The sequence below is a fragment of the Suricata suricatta genome, chromosome 13 (genome assembly GCF_006229205.1).
Source record: "Suricata suricatta isolate VVHF042 chromosome 13, meerkat_22Aug2017_6uvM2_HiC, whole genome shotgun sequence".
In the NCBI taxonomy this organism is placed as follows: Eukaryota; Metazoa; Chordata; class Mammalia; order Carnivora; family Herpestidae; genus Suricata; species Suricata suricatta.
In genome coordinates, this window is record NC_043712.1 from 62,022,679 (window position 1) to 62,043,510 (window position 20,832).

Genomic DNA, 20,832 nt, shown 5'->3' on the forward strand with positions numbered 1-20,832 from the left:
TCCATTCCCAGACTGAAACGAAGCAGCACATTCAGGAAATATGCCTCTGTCTCATTGGAAAACAGAGCCTATGCTGTATACTATGCCCCCATGAGTCTTCCTAAAACACTGCTTTTCTCATATTAATTCCCTGCTGAAAAATATGTGCATTAACTCAGGACTGAGTCTGACTCTCAGTGTTGTCCATTCATCCAGTCCACTCTTTCTTCCTCCTCAAGGCTTCACTCAAACAGGGATTCTTGCCTCCCCAGGCATTCCCACACTTATCCTTACTTCCCTACCCCTTTTCCTACTTCCTGGAATGCATTCTGCTCTCTTTTCCAAATCTTGTCCACAGTTCAAGTTTCAGTTTTAACCCATGAACCAACTGCCCACCACTCTGATGTGTATGTGTGCAGCAGAGACTCACCTAGGGCAGCTGGTTAAAAGGCAGAGTCTTGGGTCCCCCTGGTATTCTTATTTGTTAGGTCAAGGCAGGTCAGGCAAGTCATATTAGGGTTGGCAGGGAGCAAGAGGGAAGAGTGCTTTAATTAAAAACATTTGCATGAACATAGAGGTATAAAAACGTGTGTGTGTGTGAGTGTGTGTGTGTGTGTGTGTGTGTGTGTACATATTACATATTAGGGAAAAATTGTGGAAGGTTTTGAAATGAACCAAAAAGATAGCTGGACATCTTTAATGGAAAACTAGGCATTGTCTAGATCTATTTGATTTTATGTCCAGTTTTCCAGATTATTTGATTTTATGTGGTGTCTGCCCCTTTCACTGTCATTGATCTTTTTAGAGCTCTGTGAATTGCAGGTAACTGACAGCACTGCAAACAAATTTTGCATGTGTGGAGGCCCCACAGATTTCTCTTCCCCACTGTGGAAGAAGTCACTTCTGCGTCTTTTAAGCAAATTCATTTCAGTATTCTTAACGGCCTACGAATATGTTGTCCTTTGGATTCCCCTTTGAGCTAGTGATAACATTTTACTGGCTCTCTCACTAATTAATAAGTTAAATAAACTCATAGCATATGTCCATTTGATTTTTCTACAAGAGCTGTGGTTTTATCTTTTAAAAATTCTCTCTCTGACACACAGGTACGTACGCATACCTACATAGACTCTTCTAGGCTTCGTCATTTTACCCTGAGTAGAGAGACAGATCAGGGACTGATGGAAGCCACACCATGTAACTGGAATGTGACTAGGTGATGTGCTTTTGAAATGCTGGCATCACCGTTGTGTAATTATTTACCCCTCCCAGATGTCATGAATGAATATGTAATCTCACTGTCAGTTTTTCCGTACATCTCTGGGAACTTTCCTCTGGAAATCCCAAAGTGCCACAGGAGGTGGAGTCAAGTAAACATCAGATCTTCTGACTGCCAGCCAGGCACCAAATGCCTCTGTTGCTCAGAGTGCAGTCACAAAACATCTTGACTCTTTCATCTGTAGGAAGCCAGGGAGTGTCTGCCTCGGGACCCTGCTGGAATGCTCTCCACCTGGTTCTCATGTACCAGGCAGCTGGAGCCACTTAGCCATCCAGAAGCCAGCAGCACCAGACGAGCTGCATGCACACCAGAGAACACCCACCTCCCGGCTCAGGGCCATTTTGTTCCCTTTCTGGTCCTTGTTTTAAAACCATTAGGCAAAATGTCCAGGTGTTTCCACACCTTTTGCCTCTCAGCCTTCCATGGACAAAGACTCTTCTTGACTAAATTTTAGACTCCTCTGAACCCTCTTCTTAATGAGGCCTCAACCTTGGGCCCTGTCTTCAGCCTGCTTCATGACGTTGTAGCAAGAATCCTGCTAAGTCAGGTTAGAGAGACTTTCACTGTGCTCGGTATCTTGATCACCTTCCATATCTGATCAAATTCCTCATCCCTTATCCTCCACAGCTCATCTCCCTGGCCCTCCTTCAGCAAGAATCTGAGATTGGTTTAGCAAGAATCCCCCTACCTTGATGTCTCCTCTTAGTACTTTTTCATCCACTGATCTCCTCACTCTGCTCCTTGGCTATAAATCCCCAGCTGTCTTGACTACATTCAAAGTGGAATCTCGTCTCTCTTCCAGTCATGGCACCTGTTGCCACAATCCTGAATAAGGTCTTCTTTGCATTTTAACAAGTATCAGAATGATTTTTTTTCCCTCTAACACCGCTAGGGTGTGAGCTCAAAGGGATGACTCAGCCTGGCCATTCTGACCCATCAGGCAGGCTCACTCAAGCTGACTTGGGCTGCCCTCTGCTTTCTGAGATCTGCCCAAACCAAATATCCATGCTTTATCTTCTGAGGCATCCTGTTCTGTATTTGCCCTTGGACACCTCCAGGCTGCACCCCTAGAAGAGAATCACCAATTCCCCTTTTACCCTTGAACACCTCCCAGGGTGCAGACCATTGTTTCAATTGCTGGAGTGTCCTGGAGTTCAAGGCCAAGGGAGAGGATTTTGCCCAGCCAAGTGCAGCTGAGTGCTGTGCAGCCATAACCACACACGCTATCTCGCTATGCTCTTCTTCATGTGTTGAAGGGGTGGGAAAATTTTGTAACCCACCTCCCAGCATTCCTTGGGGAGATGTCTGCTTTTTTAGCAGGAGAGTATTCTACATGCTTGGAACATTAAAAAAAATTAGTCAGACTCATGGAACCCCAACAGAAGTCAGCCCCCAAATTGTGCAAGGATGAAAGGGGGCTAGGAAATATGCCTAATGGGCTGACACAACAAACCATTTTCCTAAAGGGCAATGACTGATTTCCTATGTTGGAAAGAATTTACGACCTCAGTTGCTTTTCTTTCTTTTTCCCACCTTCCTCCTCCTCATGCAATAAAGATCAGTTTATCTGGGAGTCACTTCTTTTTGATGGGAGCTCGTCTCTGGGAGAGAGATTGGGCTTCAAGAGGCACATAAAAGTAAGTAGTAAAACAAAACAAAACAAAACAAAACACAACACACAGTGCAGTGCCACCCCTAGTCTCCTCTGACTGGCAGGACCTGTCACTGGGGAAGCCAGCAGCCAGCCTGGCCATGGGGTCCAAGCCGCCATGTGCACTGCGATAAGAGCCATTTGCAGTGAGGTCAGCCTAATTAGCCAGGCTAATGTCTGGTTTCCTGGGGAGAGCTTTTGTGAAGTAATTGCCTGCCTTAGGGTCAAAATGTAGTAATTATAGGCTTCTCCCTCTCTCTCTCTCTCTCTCTCTTTCTCTCTCTCTCTCTCTTTTTTTTTTAACCAAATGAGATAAACAGCCTTTGAATTCTTCCTGCAAGTCAGCCAATCACACTGAGAGACTTCTCTTTGTGCCTCAGAACTGCAGAGGATATTTTGACAGGTGATTTCAATACCATGCAGCTATTTATTTATTCTGGGCTTGGGACATAAACACAAACATCTTGGCCTACAATTCCACACGTTAAAAGACTATCAAGCTCTGTCAGAACTAAATGTGGCGATGGCGTGGCAGAGGGTCTGCTCAAAATGCTGACGTTGGAGAATAAGGTCGGCAGATATTCTGAGCTAACCAAAAATTCCATTACAATTTTAAAGTTAACAGAACAGCAGAAATATCTGTGTCAACCAGCTCTCTTTCTCTCAGTTGTTTGCTTATTTTCTCTGGAAAAATCAACAACAGAATAGTCCAGGCAGACCGTGGAAAGCTGATAAGGTAGGCACCGTCATTTCCATCTCTGGAGATAGACAATGGACCGTGGAGACCGGATTAATTCCAAGCATGACATGAACATATTTTTACCAGTCCTGGTTGGGGTGAAGGTGCCTGACCCCACAGAGGGTGAATAAACTGGTTTGGGGACTGGGAGATAGGAAATGGGGATATGTTTTATAACTGGAATGAACACTGTTTCAAGGATTTTGTTGCCTCCTTTTAGTACCCCCACAACCCTTCAGGCAGCTAGCTAGCTGACTCTGGAAAGCCACATGTTGCCTATGGACCAGCAGCATTAATATCACGAGGGAGTTTGCTTGAAATGCAGAATCTTGGGCCCTACTGCCATTTTCCTGACTCATAATCTGCATTTTAACATGATCCCCAGGGAATGCTTATGCTTATTCAAGATTAAGAAGCCCTGGTTTAAATGATCGTGTGATAGGATTTGTTCCAGATGCGTGGCTCATTTTAAGGAAAGACGCTAAGAAGGCCCAAGTATGGGGACAAAAGATGAGAAGTACTAGAATGGTGACCTAGACCATTTTGGTCTTTTTAGAAGAAGAGTAATTTGTAGATCATTATAACCCACATATTTATTTATTTATTTATTATTTATTTATTTTTGAGAGAGAGTGAGTGCACGCGCGTGCACACACACGCATGGGGGAGGGGCAGAGAGAGAGAGAGAAGGAGATAACAATCTGAAGCAGGCTCTAGGCTCTGAGCTGTCAGCACAGAGTCCGATGGGGAGCTTGAACTCACAAACCGTGAGATCATGACCTAAGCGGAAGTCGGACACTCAACCCACTGAGCCACCCAGGTGCCCTATAACCCACATTTTTAACATCAAAAGTGGGTTGCATGTGGGAATTTCAGCCCACCCCTCTGTGCCCCCTAGGTGGGGACCTAGGAAATGTGAAGGATATAGTTTCCCTTCTCTCTGGATCTACAGATGCAGCTTGATACTAGAGATCGATTACTATTTGAGCATGTGGCTGGTGCCTGTCTGTTCTCAGTTCACCGGATACAACTTTTAGGACAGGCCACGCATAGGGAAGTCTGGTAATTAACAATGCAGGTAACCTCTTTAGCAGTGCCACAAAGATGAAAGAAATGAAGGAAAGTGCCTGTTGGGGTGGGGTCCAGAAGTTTGTACTCTTTCCAAATCCCACATGAAATGCACCAAATGGTGGTTGTGAGCTCTGCAGTGCGCTTGCTGTAGGAGACCGCTGATATTTTTCTAGCACATGGGTGGGTTTCAAAGACTCTGCTGTAAGGCAGTGTAGGTGAAGAAAAGCAACCCCTCATGATGCAGAGCATGGAGTCTTTAGCCATTTAAAGAGATTTACTGGACCCAAGTCACTATATTCTATAGCTTTCTATACACTAAAAATAAGACCTTAACCATCATTAAGCAATCCCTAGGGAAAAGGGAAAGAATTAGGACTATTTCCATTATTTTAATTGCATTTGAGAACTTGGAAGTCAAAGTTTTTTCAAAGCATTCTGTGTCGAATTACTCCAAAATCGTCTCCTACCAAGAAAATTCTGGCTGGTGACACATATTCTATTCCTGGAATCAGAATCTCTTCTCCAAATCATCATATAGGAACTCCATTCTTAATCCTGCACAAAATACATGAGTTATCTACCCAGGACTCTGCCCAGCTATGGAACAAATGTTAGCTATTTGGTATCTGCAAGCCACAATACTAAGTAGGATAAAGAATATTCTTCATTCAACAAGTATTTATTGAATACATAATGTCTAAATACAGGTCTAGAGGAAGTAATTATAATCGGGGTTAAAATTTAGTACATGTCTGCTGTCTGTCAAACAGTGTTCTATGTAGTTCTCACATATTATCTAACTTAGTCATAAAATGGCCCCATAGATTGGGAGCTTTGGAGGCAGAAGCCCAGAAAGTCCAAATAATTTGGTGGACATCACACAACTAGTAAATGGTGGAGCTGATTTGAAACTAGGAAGTTGTTTCATAAACTGGTGCTCTTAATCCTGATTCGATCCTTGTCTCTAAGAAGACAGACCCTACCCTTGCTCTCACGGGACTTACTATTTCATAGGGAAGACTGACATTAAGTAACTAATTGCAAGTCAGATGAGTGTTATGCTATGAAAGCATATCAGAGAGGGGACCGAAGGCTTCCAGCATAAGTCACAAATTTAAGTTGTGAGTGAGAATTCCTGATGTAGAGTTTCCATGGCAAGGCTAGAGCATGGAGCTGGAGCCAGAATAGAGTGAGACTGGGTGAGTTATAGTAATGATGTTGTTCTATTTGGAGAGTAGTGGAAAGCTGTTAAGCTAAGTGAGAGTGTGCTCCGATCTGATCATGACAGCAGCAGGGCCGAGGTGGAGAATGGGTGGTTTGGGGGTGCTAATGGAGGGCCTTGATGGGAAGCTGTTACAGGAAGGATGATGGCTTGGCCGTGGGGATAGGACACATGGTTTGAGATGGGACCAGTTGGACTTAGTTTAACTTGGGTTACAAGGGAAAAGGAGTTAAATTTCCAAAATGTAAAATATAAATAGTGGAACTTAATACAGACTCATTGACTTGATGAAATGTAACCAAGTATTACAAATCATGCTATAGAGAGCCTCTCCTCCCTATTTTATCCCCACACTCTGGGCCAGGCACTCTGCAAAGCGGTTTATGTGCATTTTATCATTGATCTTTGTAACAATCCTGCCAGGATAGCACTGTTTTGATTCCCATTTTACAGGTGAGGAAGATGAGGCTTGAGAGGGTTAAGTAGAGGACTCAAGGCTGTAAGAAAAGTGGCAGGAGCAGCGCTAAAGCTCTAGTGTCTGATGCCACAAACCAGGCTCCTCATGTGTCTATTTCCTGAGCTTGTCTGATGATAAGACTTTCCTGGGACACTTGTTGAACAAACATATGTCTGGGCTCCATCCCTGGATATGCTGATCAGTGAGCTGGGGCCCCAGGATCTGTGTGTTCACAAGCTTCCTCATCCCTACTGTAACATGCCTCATTCTGCTTAGTTTTATTCACAGAACTCACCACAACTGGAAATTTTGTTGTATTCTGTGTTGGTTTATTATCTAGCAGCTCCTCTAGAGCATAAGCCCCAAGAAGCCAGTGACTTTGGCCAGCCCCAGGATCATGCCAGGATGGATGCTACCCTCTTTCATGCCCTCCTCTCTCCCTGGAGGACCTTGAGAGCTCCTGGCCCTGTCTCCCTGTCTCCTGGCTTCTGTCTGTCCTGGCTCATCTTATGGCCAGCCTCCATACTGAAGCCCAAGTGATCTGTGATCACACAGATGTAAATTTAATCTGCCATCAATCCCTTGCTCATAGTCCTTAAAGCAAGAGTGCTGTGATCTGGCCCTGGCTTCCCCTTCCTTCTTTCCTTCCTCCACCCTCAGTGCGGCCAGCCACCCAGGCCTCGAGTCACCCCAAGTGCTCTGAGCCATCAAAGTCCCATGGAAGGCTCCCAAATGCATCTTTCTTGGAAGTACCACAGCTGCCCTTGCTGGTACAGTGTGGAAGCAGCGAGCCTGGAGGCCAGGCTCTCTGGTGGCGACCCCTCAGCCCACTTCCTTTCCTGTGCTGTTATTCCTGAGGCTTTAAGAGACAGCAGTTTGCTGGCTGGCTTGAAGAAAACTCAGCAGAACACGCACTATGGCCGTGCTGCTGACCCGGGTGGAAGGCACGAGAGGGTGTCCTGGGTGGGAGGTCAGGGCGGGCTGCTCAGCCATCCTGGTGGTCAGGGGCAGAGTGGAGACTGCAGGGAGGTCTCCCGCAGGAGAGCTCTGCGGTGCCTGCTCCCTGGGTGGCCCGGCCGGCACAGCCTGCTATGTTCTGTGCAGTTAAAAGAAAGCTGCGGGTGGAGGGACCTTGCTGCTCAGGGCCTCGACCGCGGCTTACGCCACACATGGTTAAAGTACACAGACGATTAGCAATCAAGGGAAGGACCTCCCTGCTAGGGAAAATGACACAGGGGTTACTTCTCTGTAAACAGCCCCAGAAAAAGCACCGGTTCCTTTTACGGGCTGTCTTTCCTTCCTTTGAAAAGTTGCAAATGCACCCATTGAGTACTTTGCCTCTCAGCTCACACATACACACACTCCCTCCCAACCTCCAGTCTCAAACAGCAAAAACCCCCAAAGGCTGTTAGGACTTCTCCCAAGTCGGGGCCCTGAGATTGAATCGCTGATGTGCGGAGCCAGTGGTGCCGGAAATAGAAAACAGGTTCCCGCCCCTGGGCTACATGTGGCCTCCCAGCTCTAGGGAAGTATCCCTGTACTGCATTGTTCCAACACCTTCCTTTCACAGGTCACTCGAAGAACAAAACAGAGCATTTGCACGTTGCCCTTGTTTTTTATTCCACATTAAAATCTCATGAATAATGTGTCAGGCTCTCTTGGGGAAAGGTGGGACAGACACTTAAGGGGTTTTAAAAACCTCGTATCCTACTCATATCTGTGAAGCCAGAGCCTTTTGGGGTGTTTGCAGCGGAGTGATTACATTGTTTCTCTACCTGGGAGGCCCCAAATATCCCTTGGGAACAGAGATTTCTGGTTGTACTAATGGCCATTAAACTTGTGAATGATGGAAGGCCCCATGCAGGCCTAAGCAGCAAAGGAAATTTCTGGGCTTCTGCAGCTGGGAAGTCCAGATGGGCTCAGGCATCCCGGTGGCAGCAGGTGAAAGCAGATATGTCCGGAGCACTGAGCACAGAAGGCACCAGCCCAAGCACCGAACCCTCAAACCACACAACAAGCAGGGCCCTGTCCCCATCCCATTTTGCAGATAGATGGACAGGTTGAGGGACAAGACCCCAGATGTGACCACGAATGGCTGAAATGGCTGAAGCTCTGAGTGCCAGTCAGTCTTGCTTCCAGGGTCCTTAAGCACATCTTCTCTGCTTCTTGGATCTGCCATCCTCTGAACTTGGCCCATTCTCTTCTACCAGGTACAGGCCTCCTCCCTTCATGGAGAAGCCCCCGGGGGGGGGGGGTGTTTGTACCCAGGGGCTTCAGAAGAGGGCAGTCTCTTACAGCAGCTCTACAGAGCAGGGAGCAGGGCCAGGCAAAAAATATAAATGTGTGACAAGGGCCATGTGCTGGGCACTGTGACAAACCATGACTAGCCATAGCCACTCCAGGGATGTGGGCAAGAATCACCAGATCCTCCAGTTTTCAAGAAAAGCCAGATATCTGGATTTTTCATGTAAAATTTCTGCTTTTGAAAATGCTATGCAAGCCTAACAAAATGCACATTCAAAATGAACATAAAGTTCAACTTCTGATCTCTGGAAGAGCCCTGGGGAAGCAGCCTCGGGCGCACATCTGCTCCTTTGGCAGGGGCTCTCCAGCCATCTGGGTCCTGGTGGGTCCCAGTCCGCTGTCAGGGCAGGGTGTGTGTGATTGACAGCCCACACGGAGATCACCCTGCCCTTGGCTGGAGTCTCTAAAGAAGTGATTCAGTAAACTCTAGAACTTCTGTAGAGTTACTTGTATGAATCCATGGTCCCACAGAGCAAGTTGTATGAGACAAAAATATCCCATTTAAAAGTTAAAGTGGTTATGTTTTTGGAATGGCTTCAAAGCAGAGATGAACATAATGGGCTAAGAGGCAGCTGATGTAAGCAGTAGTGACATTTCTCCAGCTCTAACGAATGTGCCTTAGTCGGAAATTAGGGGACCCTCTGAGGTTGAGTTGGAAGCTTGGTTTCTATTTCCTATTCAAATTCTGGCCTGTCTGATGAGATAAATACAAAGGAGCCAGATGTGGTCCCTTTGTAACATTTGCTGATTATACTGGATACTGTGGCTGCAAGGCATTTTCACCTGGGACTGGACTGTGATTAGCAACGTTACAGGCCTTTCTAACTTGGGTTCTAACTGCACTGAGCCCTGCTGTGTGCACAAGCTTCACGACAGACTTCAAATTCCTAATCGAATAATGCTGCAGGCACAAATTTGAATATTCTCTTGCCCTTGGTATGGATCATTTCAGGAGGTGCTTCCTGTGTGACACCAAGATCTGAGCACCAGCAGGGGTCCCTCTGCCCTCAATCCTCTTGTCCGGTCTCATCACAGAGATGACTGTAAGCACTACCTTTCTTCAGGCTTAACACATTGTGCATCTTTGTTAAGCTTACATGGTTCTACACTAACCTGGAAGGATAGCATATCAGCACGTGTAGCAATCTGCTCTGTACTGTCTGCCCGTTTCGGCTGCCCTACACAACTCTTCCTCTTCTAAAGTTGTTTAAGAATAGGCACTGTTAGCCCATTTTCAGAGGAGGAAACTGAGCTACATATGCAAGATATATTTGTCATATAGATAGTGTCAGGGGCAAGATGCCAGGAGTATCACATAAGACGCTTTTGGCTTCAGGTGATAGAAAATTTCCATACAAATGACTTAATGAGGAAACTTAGTATCTCACATAACCATAAGCTGGAGGTCAGACTTAACCAGCTCTAGGGCTGGTTACTTAATGTATTTCTTCCTCAGTTTCTGCATCTGTAAGATGGAGATCATAATAGACCCTGCCCCATATGGTTGCTCTAAGGATTAAATAAATTAGTACATGGGAAATATTTAGAACTGGGTCTGGTCTATTATAAGAGCTCAACAGGCCATAGTTATTAATGTTATTCTCCATGGCTCCTCCTCCTGAAGGGGACATGTAGGAGACAGCTTTGATGTGACATCTGTGCAGCTTGTGTTTCAAACGAATAGCATGAGCTAGCCCACCACCTCAGATTCCAGAGAGGACAGTGTGGCTTTATGACCCCTTTAAGTCGAGGCCGGAGCATGAGCCAGTGCCCTGTGACAGGGTGCAGTAACGGGAATCTCACCCACACATCCTCAGGGCTTGAGAGGAAGGAGCACTTTCCTAAAGGAAATCTGGGGGTGCTGTGACCAGAGGAAGAATGGTAGGCATGCTGAGCAGATGATACTACAGATGACCCTCTACCATTTGTTTTCCCTTTGACTTTAGGAGTTGGGATTTTGATTAAATGTGTTGAATATATTAGACACGTGTTAGCAGCTGTGGTTGTAAGAAATTTTTCGGTCATAATATTATCCTTTATTCTGACCTTCAGACTGTAGTCTCATCTCTACAAATTCTCTCAGTATTTGATCATATTTAGATTACTGAATTTTTTATACTAAACATTTAGAGGGGCAAATGACACCATCAGAGGTTAACTCAGCATTGATAGACATAAATTTTTTTTATTGCACTTCTTTGATCATATAAGCATGAAAAAAATTCATACAAACCAGAAAGAGAGCAGACAACAAAGTGTCTGTCCCACTAGGGTAACCTCAGTAACCTGCATTGGCTCAAGAGACACAAGAAGCACTAGAGCAACATGGCTGCCTGGGAATGTTGTGCCTCTCCTCCCACAATGCACTGCAGGTGCAGAGGGGCGGGACCTCACCACCTGATGGAGAAGTCTTCCTTCAAAATGTGATGACAGAGCTTTATCATCTCCGTACTCCTAGTCCCCACTGCAATGACCCCCTGTCGCGGTTGTTTCAGTGAAACATAATACCTATAAACATTTTTTTTCTAAAAAGCAGTGCATTATAAATCATTTTTCTGAAGCCTAAAACTTGCTATGATTGAACAAGTACTTAGTAAGTAGTTTTTTATACTAACAGAATTTTTTCCTAAGTGTAAAAGCCACAGACCTTCAACAAACATCTTACATTTAATCTTCATTTTGTCAATACATGTACATAGTTTAAGAAGTGAAACAGTTTGGGGTGCCTGGGTAGCTTAGTTAAGCATCCGACTTTGACTCAGGTCCTGAACTCACAGTTTCTAGGTTCAGGCTGAGTCCGGCTCTGTGCTGACAGCTCAGAGCCTGGAGCCTGCTTCAGGTTCTGTGTCTCCCTCTCTATCTGCTCCTTCCCCGCTTGTACTCTGTCTTTCAGAAATAAATAAAAACATTAAAAAATTTTAAAGAAGTGAAACAAGTTTTGTGACAACAGTAACAACAAAAATTAAAGCAGTCTTTGCATATCCCACCTCACCCATCCCCCTTTCCACTCCTCTTGCAAACATTCTAACCCTTCCAGATCTTTCTTCTGATGTTTATCTCCAGGTTGTAAAATAATGAGCTTGCATTACTATTCTTTAATTTTAATTTTTGGTATGTCTTCATCTATTTGAGCTGCTATAACAAAGCGTCATAGACTGGGTAGTTTATAAACAACCGAAATTTATTTCTTCCAGTTCTGGAGGTTGAAAGTTTGGGATCAGGGTACCTATGGTTGGGGTCTGGTGACCGCCCTTTTCTGGGTTGCAGACTGCTGAGCTCTTGTGTCCTTCTGTGGTGGGGAGCAGAGGAAGCAAACTTGCTTGTGACTCTTATAAAGCACTAATCCCATGTATGAGGGCTCCATCCTCATGACCTCATCTAACCCTAATCATGCCCCAAGGACCTCCTCTCCTAATACCGTCACACTGTGGGTAGGGCTTCAACGCAGGAGCTTTAAGGGGAGACAAACCTTCCGTGCATAGTCGATGTCATCATCAACTTCTAACTATGGAATATAAAGTTCGGCTCCTTTCATACGTGCCTCCCCACACTCTCCCGATAAAATTATTTCTATGAGTTTTGATTAAACCAAAATTCTGCTTTTGCAAATATCATGATTATTATATAAACAGCTGAGCTGTGTAGTGTACTATGATTGTTTCCTTTCATAGACACTGTTTTGTCTCCCTGGCAGTTAACAACTGCCTCATATTTTCATTCCCTAATTTTGTAATGTGCCTATCATTTATTCATCCTCAAATTCTTTGTCAGGGTACACATTTCTCAAAACATTCTAACACATCAGGTAATCTATGCGATTCATATTTTCCTTGATGATTATCCTTCTGGAGATTTCTGTTCCCATCTATGAGTTATTTTACTCAGTCTTTTCCCCATAGACTTTTTTCCCCCCAGAGCATTCCTCTTTCCACTTCCGTTTATGAACTGGTTTTTTCTTGGGCCAGCTGGAGAGCCACTGTCCACAACTCGGCGATCTCATCCCTTACCCTAGGAATTCTAATTTGTATTGGAATGTTGGTTTCTTGGAACCCGTCTTTTCTTCATTCTCAGTGTATTTCTTTGCTTTGGTGAATCACACCCTTCAATAGTTTCACATTTTTGTTTTGTTTTGTATTTTGAGGCTTGCATGTCTGTAAATGAAAAGGTGTTTTATTTTTTACTTTCACTTTTTGATTGATGACTTGGGTAGGGGTGATAAAATTCAAGGTTGGAAATTGTTTAGAAGGCATTACTCTATTGGCTTCAGTCTTGCTTCTGAAAAGTCCAATACTATTACGATTCCTGATCGTTTGTGGGTGCCCTGTTTTCTCTCGAGAACTTAGTAGAGTCATGTTCTAAAATTTTAAGACCATCTGCTCAGATGTGTTTTATTTGCTGTCTGTTTAGTTTATTGTGCCAAATAGTTGGTAGGATTTTTCAGTCAAGAGACTTATGTCCTTTGGTTCTGAGAAATTCTCTTATTTTATTTTTGTAATAATTTTCTTCATTCAGAGTGAAGAAAATTTAATGCTCAAATTTGGTGGACTAATCATCTAAATATTTTTTTTGTATTTGCTCTCTTATTTTCCAATCTTTTGTTTGTATGTCTTTTATTTGAAAAATGTATTTCTTCAACTCTATCTTTCAACTTTTATAATGAAGTTTTAAAAAATCATGTGGCACCTTGATCTTGTTTTATGGAGGTAATATTTCCTTTATTTCTTCACTTAAAAATAAATCACAGATTTTAAAAAGATATCTTGATCTCTATATTATCTCTCTTTCCTTTCTGTCTTTCTTCACAAACTTTCCTCAATTTCTTACATATTTAAGAATGACTATCACGGGGCACCTGGGTGACAGTCGGTTAAGCATCCAGCTTCGGCTCAGGTCAAGATCTCATGGTTTGTGGGTTCAAGCCCCACATCAGGCTCTGTGCTGACAGCTAGCTCAGAGCCTGGAGCCTGTCTTCTGATTCTGTATCTCCCTCTCTCTCTGACCCTCCCCTGCTCACGCTGTCTCTCTCTCTCTCAAAAATAAATAAAAACATTAAAAAAAATTTTTTTAAAAGAACAACTATTGCAACAATACAGGAAACTCTGTACTGTAGGCAACGGTTTTTGTTTTGTTGAAATTTCCCAAAGGGTAAATTGGCTGTTTTGTTAGAAATCTTCAAATGTCATTATTGATAGTCAAGAATCTGGAGCCCATCAGTTTCCCCAGAGAGGGACTCTAGTTTTCTGGTGTGGGATGGGATGGAGTGGAAGGTCCAACCTGACGTTTAGAGTTCAGAGCCAAGTGAGTAAAGGGGCATAACTTTGACGTTACCTCCTGTTTACACCTGGACCTAGGTCGCTGGGCCTGGACTCTGCTTTATCATCTCTAAAGAGAGACTCCTCTTCTGGATGAGGAAGAGGTGGTCCCACACCCTGTGGGATTAGCAAGAGGACTGTGACTTCACTCTCAGCCCACCTACCAGGATCCTCCCCATGAGAAAAACCTGATGCTTATGTTCCTGAGACTTCTGGGCATGAACAGACCCACAGCCTCTGGTGCAGTGCTGGCTTTCTGTTCTGCTCAGTTAATCAGTACTAGATCTCACTGCTGCCTTTTGACCTTAGTCTGCTCTGACTCCTTTCGTGTTCTCTTTGCCTTTGTGGATCAATGTCTTTTTATCACTTTTTATGTCACTTTAATGGGGTTTTGGGAGGCAGTAGAGAGGAATGTATGTGTGTAATTCATCATGTTTACGTAAATTTCCATAAAGCCGTAACACCTGACGTCATTAACTGATCCGCACATCCACATTTGGGACAATTCCACTGTCTCCTAGCTGTCCATCACATTTCCAGAGAAATGGCTTCACTTCTTATTTGGAGTCATGGGGGAAGGGAGGGTGTGTGGGAGTGGGCATGGAAAGAGCCCCCACTTTCTTTTTTTTTTAATTAAACATTTTATTATTTTTGGTTAAAATGTTTTAAATGATTATTTATTTTTAAGAGAGAGAGAGAGAGAGAGAGAGAGAGAGAGAGAGAGAGAGAGAGACAGTGTGAGTGGGGGAGGGACAGAGAGAGAGGGACCCACAGAAACCAAAACAGGCTCCAGGCTGGGAGCTGTCAGCACAGCATGGGGCTTGAACTCACAAACCTCCAGATCATGACCTGAGCTGAAGTTGGACACTTAACAGACTGAGCCACCTGGGTGCCCCAAGAGCCCCTCCTTTCAATGCAAAATCAGAGTGGGGGATGAAGAAACTTCTGCTAGTTTCCAAAGTATTAGACACTGCTCTTAGGTCTAGGTAACTTTCAAGATGCCAGGCTTTTCTGAGAGAGTTAAACAGTAACCTAAGGCTTTGTTAAAGTTCCCAAATTTAAAATGATACTGTATGAGGGAAAAGTCCCACAACAAAACATTCTGGTGTCTCTCTGAAAGAATAGCCCATTTTCTTTTTATCTCTTTGCTTCAAAAACATGTTCTCTGGCTACAATTGAGGAAAAGAAGCGTTGGGAGGTGGAGGGACTTGATAGTCCACCCCGGGGCGTTTACAGAAAATGCAAGCAGTGCCTTTTCTATAAGTGGTGGTGTTGGAGACAGTGGTCTTTCTAGTCTGAACCCAGTTCTCAGCTGAATAACTTGAGCAGCTATGCCTGCTTCTCTTCCAGGCTGAGGACATTGTAATTTACAGGCTCCCTCCTGGGGTTCTGCGGCAGAAGACAATGATCAAGGACTTATTGATCATGCACCCCAGGAACAGACATTCCCTTGGCTAGGGGGCAGAGTTTGAATCCTGGAGCTGGATCCTTGGTGGACCCTGAGGATTCTGTGCTGAAAGGCTGCCAGGAGGCTGGCAGGACATTGGGAATGGTACCAGCTGGGGATTGGGCTCACTTTTGGGTACAGAATGTTTTATTCAGTGGGGCAAGTAGTGCTGAATAAGGCCTTCAAATTCCATGTAGGGGGTTATTTAACTTTCCCCTTCTTTCTCAAGCTCTGTACACAGCCAAAGGCATTTGGAACTTGGCCCACATTGATCATATTCTAGGTGACAATGGAATCTGGGCCACCTCAAACCAATGAATCTCTAACAAGACACAACTGGCTGTTAGGACATGTCTAGGGAATTGTGACATTGCCAGTTGGGAAAATGTTCTCTGTATAAACACACTCATATTAATGTGTAAACTATTTCCTTCCCAGTGAAGAGGCTCTCTTTGTAAGATTGCTCCTATGTTCCCGCTTGGAGGCTAAAAAAGGTGTCTTCTCTAGGTAGTGGGGGTCTTGGTGTGGGAACAAGATGCTATGCCTAATCCAGTGGTGTCTGGCTCTGATCCAGCCCAAGGTTCTGTGATCAAAGCTTCGGAAGGAAAGGAGGACAGCAGGGATATGGGTGGGGGGATGAGCTATGGTGGGGAGGAATGTGGGCTCAGTGAGCAGAAAAGTGGCCCCTTAAAGATATGTCCACGTCTTGACCTAGGGAGCCTGTGAATGTGACTTTATTTGGAAAGAGAGTCTTTGCCGGTGTAATTACATGAAAGATCTCCAGATGAGATCATCCTGGATTTAAAGTAGGACAAAATCAAATGACTTATAGGTGTCCTTGTAAGAGAAAGGGGCAGAAATTTGAGACAGGGAGACACAAGGGGAAGATGGCCACATGACAAAGGAGACAGTGACTGGAATAATGCTGCCATAGCTAAGAAGCCACTAGAAACTGGAAGAAGCAGGAATGAGTCTCTTTTAGAACCTTTGGAGAGAGCATGGCCCTGCCAGCACCTTGATTTCAGACGTCTGGCCTCCAGAACCTTCAGAGAATAAACTTCTGTCATTTTAAGATACTAGATTTTTGGTAATTTGTTACAGCAGCCATAGTAAACAAACCAAATGGGAAAGATCTGGAAAGGAAGAAGCAGGAAGACAGGAAGACAAAGAGGTCAGAGTGGAAACAGCCAGAGAGGCTGAGGCAGGGAGGGGCACGGGGCTGGTGTGATAGCTCCTCCCACCCTGTCTTAGTCTGCCTAGGCCACAATCGCAGAATGTCACAGGCAAGGTGGCTGAAATGACAGAATATAATTTTTTCACAGTTCTGGAGTCTGGGAGTTAAAAATTAGGGTGCCAGCCCGCACTGGTTTCTTGTGAGGACTCTTCTTGGCTTGCAGACAGCCACTCTCTCACTGGTTGCTCACATGGCAGAGAGAGAGCGAGAGAGAGCAAGAGCAAGCTGGCTGGTATCTCTTCTTATAAAGATGCTGATCCCATCATGGGGGTCCCACCTTCATAACCTGATCTAAACCTAATGAGTTTCCAGAGTCCTCATCTCCAAATACCACTGGGGATTAGGGCTTCCACATAGGACTTTTGGGGAGACAGAATTCAATCCATAGCACTCTCTTATAGAGACCTCCCAACCTAGGTGTGGCAGTTTACTAGCTGGAACTGGACAGAACTGTGCTGCACAAAACGGGCAAAAATGCTGTTGATTGAAGAAGGATAATTAACCTGGAAGGGAGAATACACTTGTCCGTGGTTTAACTAAGCTCTAAATCAAGGCTAACTCTACAGTTTGGATGCCAGTGAAGGCAGGTGGTTATCATCAATCAGATTTGTGAAATGGGGACCTCGGGCGTTATCTGTTTTGTCCCACTATCTTCTTCTTCTTCCAGGATGGGTTACTGACTAGTTACTCTCCTGTTATGGGCTGAATAGTGGCCCCTTTCCTCACTCTCAATTCTTACATTGAAGTCCCAATCCCAAGTACCTCAGGATATGATTGTATTTGGAGACAGGACCTTTAAAAAGGTAATTAAATTAAATGAGATCATTAAGGTGGGCCTTAATTCAATGTGACTGGTGTCTTCACAAGAAGAGGAGGTTGGGACATGGACATACACAGAGGAAAGACCCTGTGAAGACACAGGGAGAAGATGACTATCTACAAGCCCAAGAGAGAAGCCTGAGGGGAAACCAACCGACTCTGTTGACACTTTGATCTTAAAGTTCCAGACTCCATAACCATGAGAAAATCAATTTCTTTTCTTGTTTAAAAAATATTTTAATGTTTTTTATTTATTTATGAGAGACAGAGTGAGGAGCAGAGGGTCAGAGAGAGAGACACACACACAGATCTGAAGACAGGCTCCAGGCTCTGAGCCAGCTGTCAGCACAGAGCCTGACTCGGTTCAAACCCACGAACCGTGAGATCATGACCTGAGCCAAAGCCAGACACTTAACCGACTGAGCCACCCAGGTGCCCCGAGAAAATCAATTTCTGTTGTTTAAACCACCCAGTCTGTGGTACTTTGTTTGGCAGCTCAAGAAAACTAATGCACCTTCTCCAAGCCCAGTCCTTCAGGTAGAACTCTCCTTGTTCTATAAACAGGCTCCTGATGCCCAGACCACCTCCACCTCATTGCTTCTCATCCTCTCGGTCTGTTGGAGTAAGGGACACAGTGGAATCTCTGCTCACTACCTTCTAACTTTAGCAAGTTACTCAATCTCTTTCAATCTTGGCCATTTCATTCATACAACTGGATGTAATAAACTCTCCCTGGGCATGAATATTAAATGAACTAACATATGTAAACAGATTTAATGCAGCTGAGGTCAAACCACTCTAGCATCTTCTACATTAGGGGACACTTACCATGTTTTGCAGCCCAGTACTGAGCAGCCTACTTCTTTGAAGGAAATGTCAAGGTCTGTGGGAGGTTGGGCCTTATCCCTCACTGTGTGCAAATGAATCTTCTAGCAATTCATCTTTGGGAGTGGGGCAGGCAATGTGACTTGTTCAGCCAGATTCTCCCATCAGGCCTGAACTCTTGAAGGAGTGACATAAAGAACTCATGGAGGTGACAGTAGAGACAAAAGACCAGGGATGTGGCAATGAGAGCCCAGCAACCTCATGGTGCTATCCATTGGGCTGCACCCCTGATGGTCTCCTAAGCAGCAAGTCTTGTGGGATGACTTTCCAATATTCTTGTCTAATATTTCTTCTTCATTTTGATTTTACATTTATTTCATACATTGCTTTCCAATGATTTTATCTTTAAAACCTTCCAATAAAATTCTTTTGTGCTCATGTTAGAATTGGTTTCTGTTGTTTACTACTAAGTGCCCATCAATATTGTGTCCTTATTCACAGTCAGTTTCCTGTGCTCTGTTTTCTTGGGGCCTGTCTCAGCTGGCAGTCAGATTGAAAAGTTATTTAACAGATTACTTCGCACTAAGGTGAGAAAGATTTGTATAAAGTAGTAAATTCCCAGAGACATTTGCATTTTGAAAAGGGCAAGGAACTCAATGATGCAAAGAAGTTAGGATTTTATTTAACCATCAGTGGAAGTGTCAATCATAGGACTAAATCTATATGTGTAGCAGACTTGTTATGCCTCCAGAATCCTGTTGTGCAAGGCATTGTCTAGTCTGCTTTGGCAAAGACTGGTTATTTGAGTGAGTTCCTCCCATGTTGGCCCTTCTGTGGGCACAGATAGAGAGCATGGCTGTCAAAACGATCTAGATTTTACTGGTTTAGCCACAAGGTTATGCATTTCTTACTTGAAAGCCCACTCAGATGCCTAATTGACAAATACTGGCAGGTAGTGGGTACATTTTGTCCAAATGAGCAGAGGGGTGAGGGAGAAGACAAGGGAATATTTGTCCAAATGTCTTAATCTATTGTTCAATATAGATGACATGTGGCATGACTAAGATAACTTCCAGGCAGATCCAGTGGGGCAGGGTGGGTATGGAAGTGGAGAATGCATTACAGGTTGGAGATACCAAGGACAGCTTGGGCCAAAATGCAAATTTCAGGTCAATTCCTTTAGCCACTCTACTGTTCTCGGCTCCTAACTACCACCACAATGTTGTTTTTACTGAGACTTTAATCAGCTCTTGAGGGCCTTGCATCTTAAGAAGGAAGAGGAATCAAGGGCAGAAGATGGGGGAAAGGACAGGAGCAGAGCGGGACCAAGAAAGGGGCATTCTCTACAAATTAGTAACTTCTAAGTAGAACTGAGTCAGGTAAAGCAAGAAGGACAAATTGTTATATGAAGCAAAGAAACAGGAAGACAATCTGGGAAATGACACTACTCTCATTATTAGGCTATTTATGAAAATATTGTGATGATCCATTTGGTTGTGAGATTTAGGGGTCCTGCCTACTGCCTGCCTAGGTCATAGTCTGGAAGAAGAGATAGATGTCTTGTTCTGCACTCAGTAGTCAGGAGACTGAGTTTCTGAGATTTTTCAGGACAAGAGTCTCATAAGCAGCAGGAGTAATGAGAAAAGCACCCTCCTCCCCCAATAAGGTGGTGAGCCAAAGCCTAGAGAAAATATCAGCTGGGAAATATATAAGGAAGAGCTATCTTTTCACATTCTTGAAGGACTAACTTTAAGGTCAATTCACTGCATGTGGAAAATCTCACTAGGACTTTGAAATGGACTATTACCTCCTATGACATTAGTTGTGTCAAAAGGGAATTTTGGCTTCCAATGGTAAGTAGTTTCTGGGGGTGCTTTTCATATTCCAAACTATGCTGCCTCCAGGAATATTTTCCAATGCACTGTTCTGCCAGCCAAGATCCCATCTCCAGGTCATTGCTCAGCCCTCCCTCTCTGTGGCTCCTCAAGTCCATCAGCCAACAGAATACCCCCCACTTTCCACTCCCACTGCCCCTACTTTGTCTATGCCTGCCCTGTTTATGGCTCTGGCTCTGTCCGAAGGCTACTCTAGGACCTTTTAGCTTCTAGTTCTTCTCCCCAGTTCAACTTGTCCTGTCTATCATGGTCAGATTAATAAATACCCAAACTTCCACGTTATCTACGAGATATTAAGCCCAACAATCAAGATCTTATTCAATCCAGACACTTCTTAGTTTTTCAGAAATGAGAAAAGAATTTTAATTATTGTGGTTTTAGCTTCCAAAATTCTTATAGATGTTGAAAAAGAGTAGTTTCCTGGAAGAACAATGGCTGGGTGTCCTATTTCTATATAAACATCCAATGAAATCCAAATAATAATTTTTTTATAATGCCTTTCACGTGAGATTGAGCCTCACTTCAGGCTCCATGTTGGGCATGGAGCTTGCTTAAGATTCTCTCTCTCTCTCAGCTGGCGGGGTGGCTCAGTCAGTTA

General features: G+C 44.2%; 1 long non-coding RNA gene across 1 annotated transcript in view; it reads left to right on the forward strand.

Moving 5' to 3' along the window:
• The window catches only part of LOC115276996, a 64,016-nt gene that overhangs the window by 18,063 nt on the left and 25,121 nt on the right, over positions 1-20,832 (forward strand). The window lies entirely within an intron of this gene.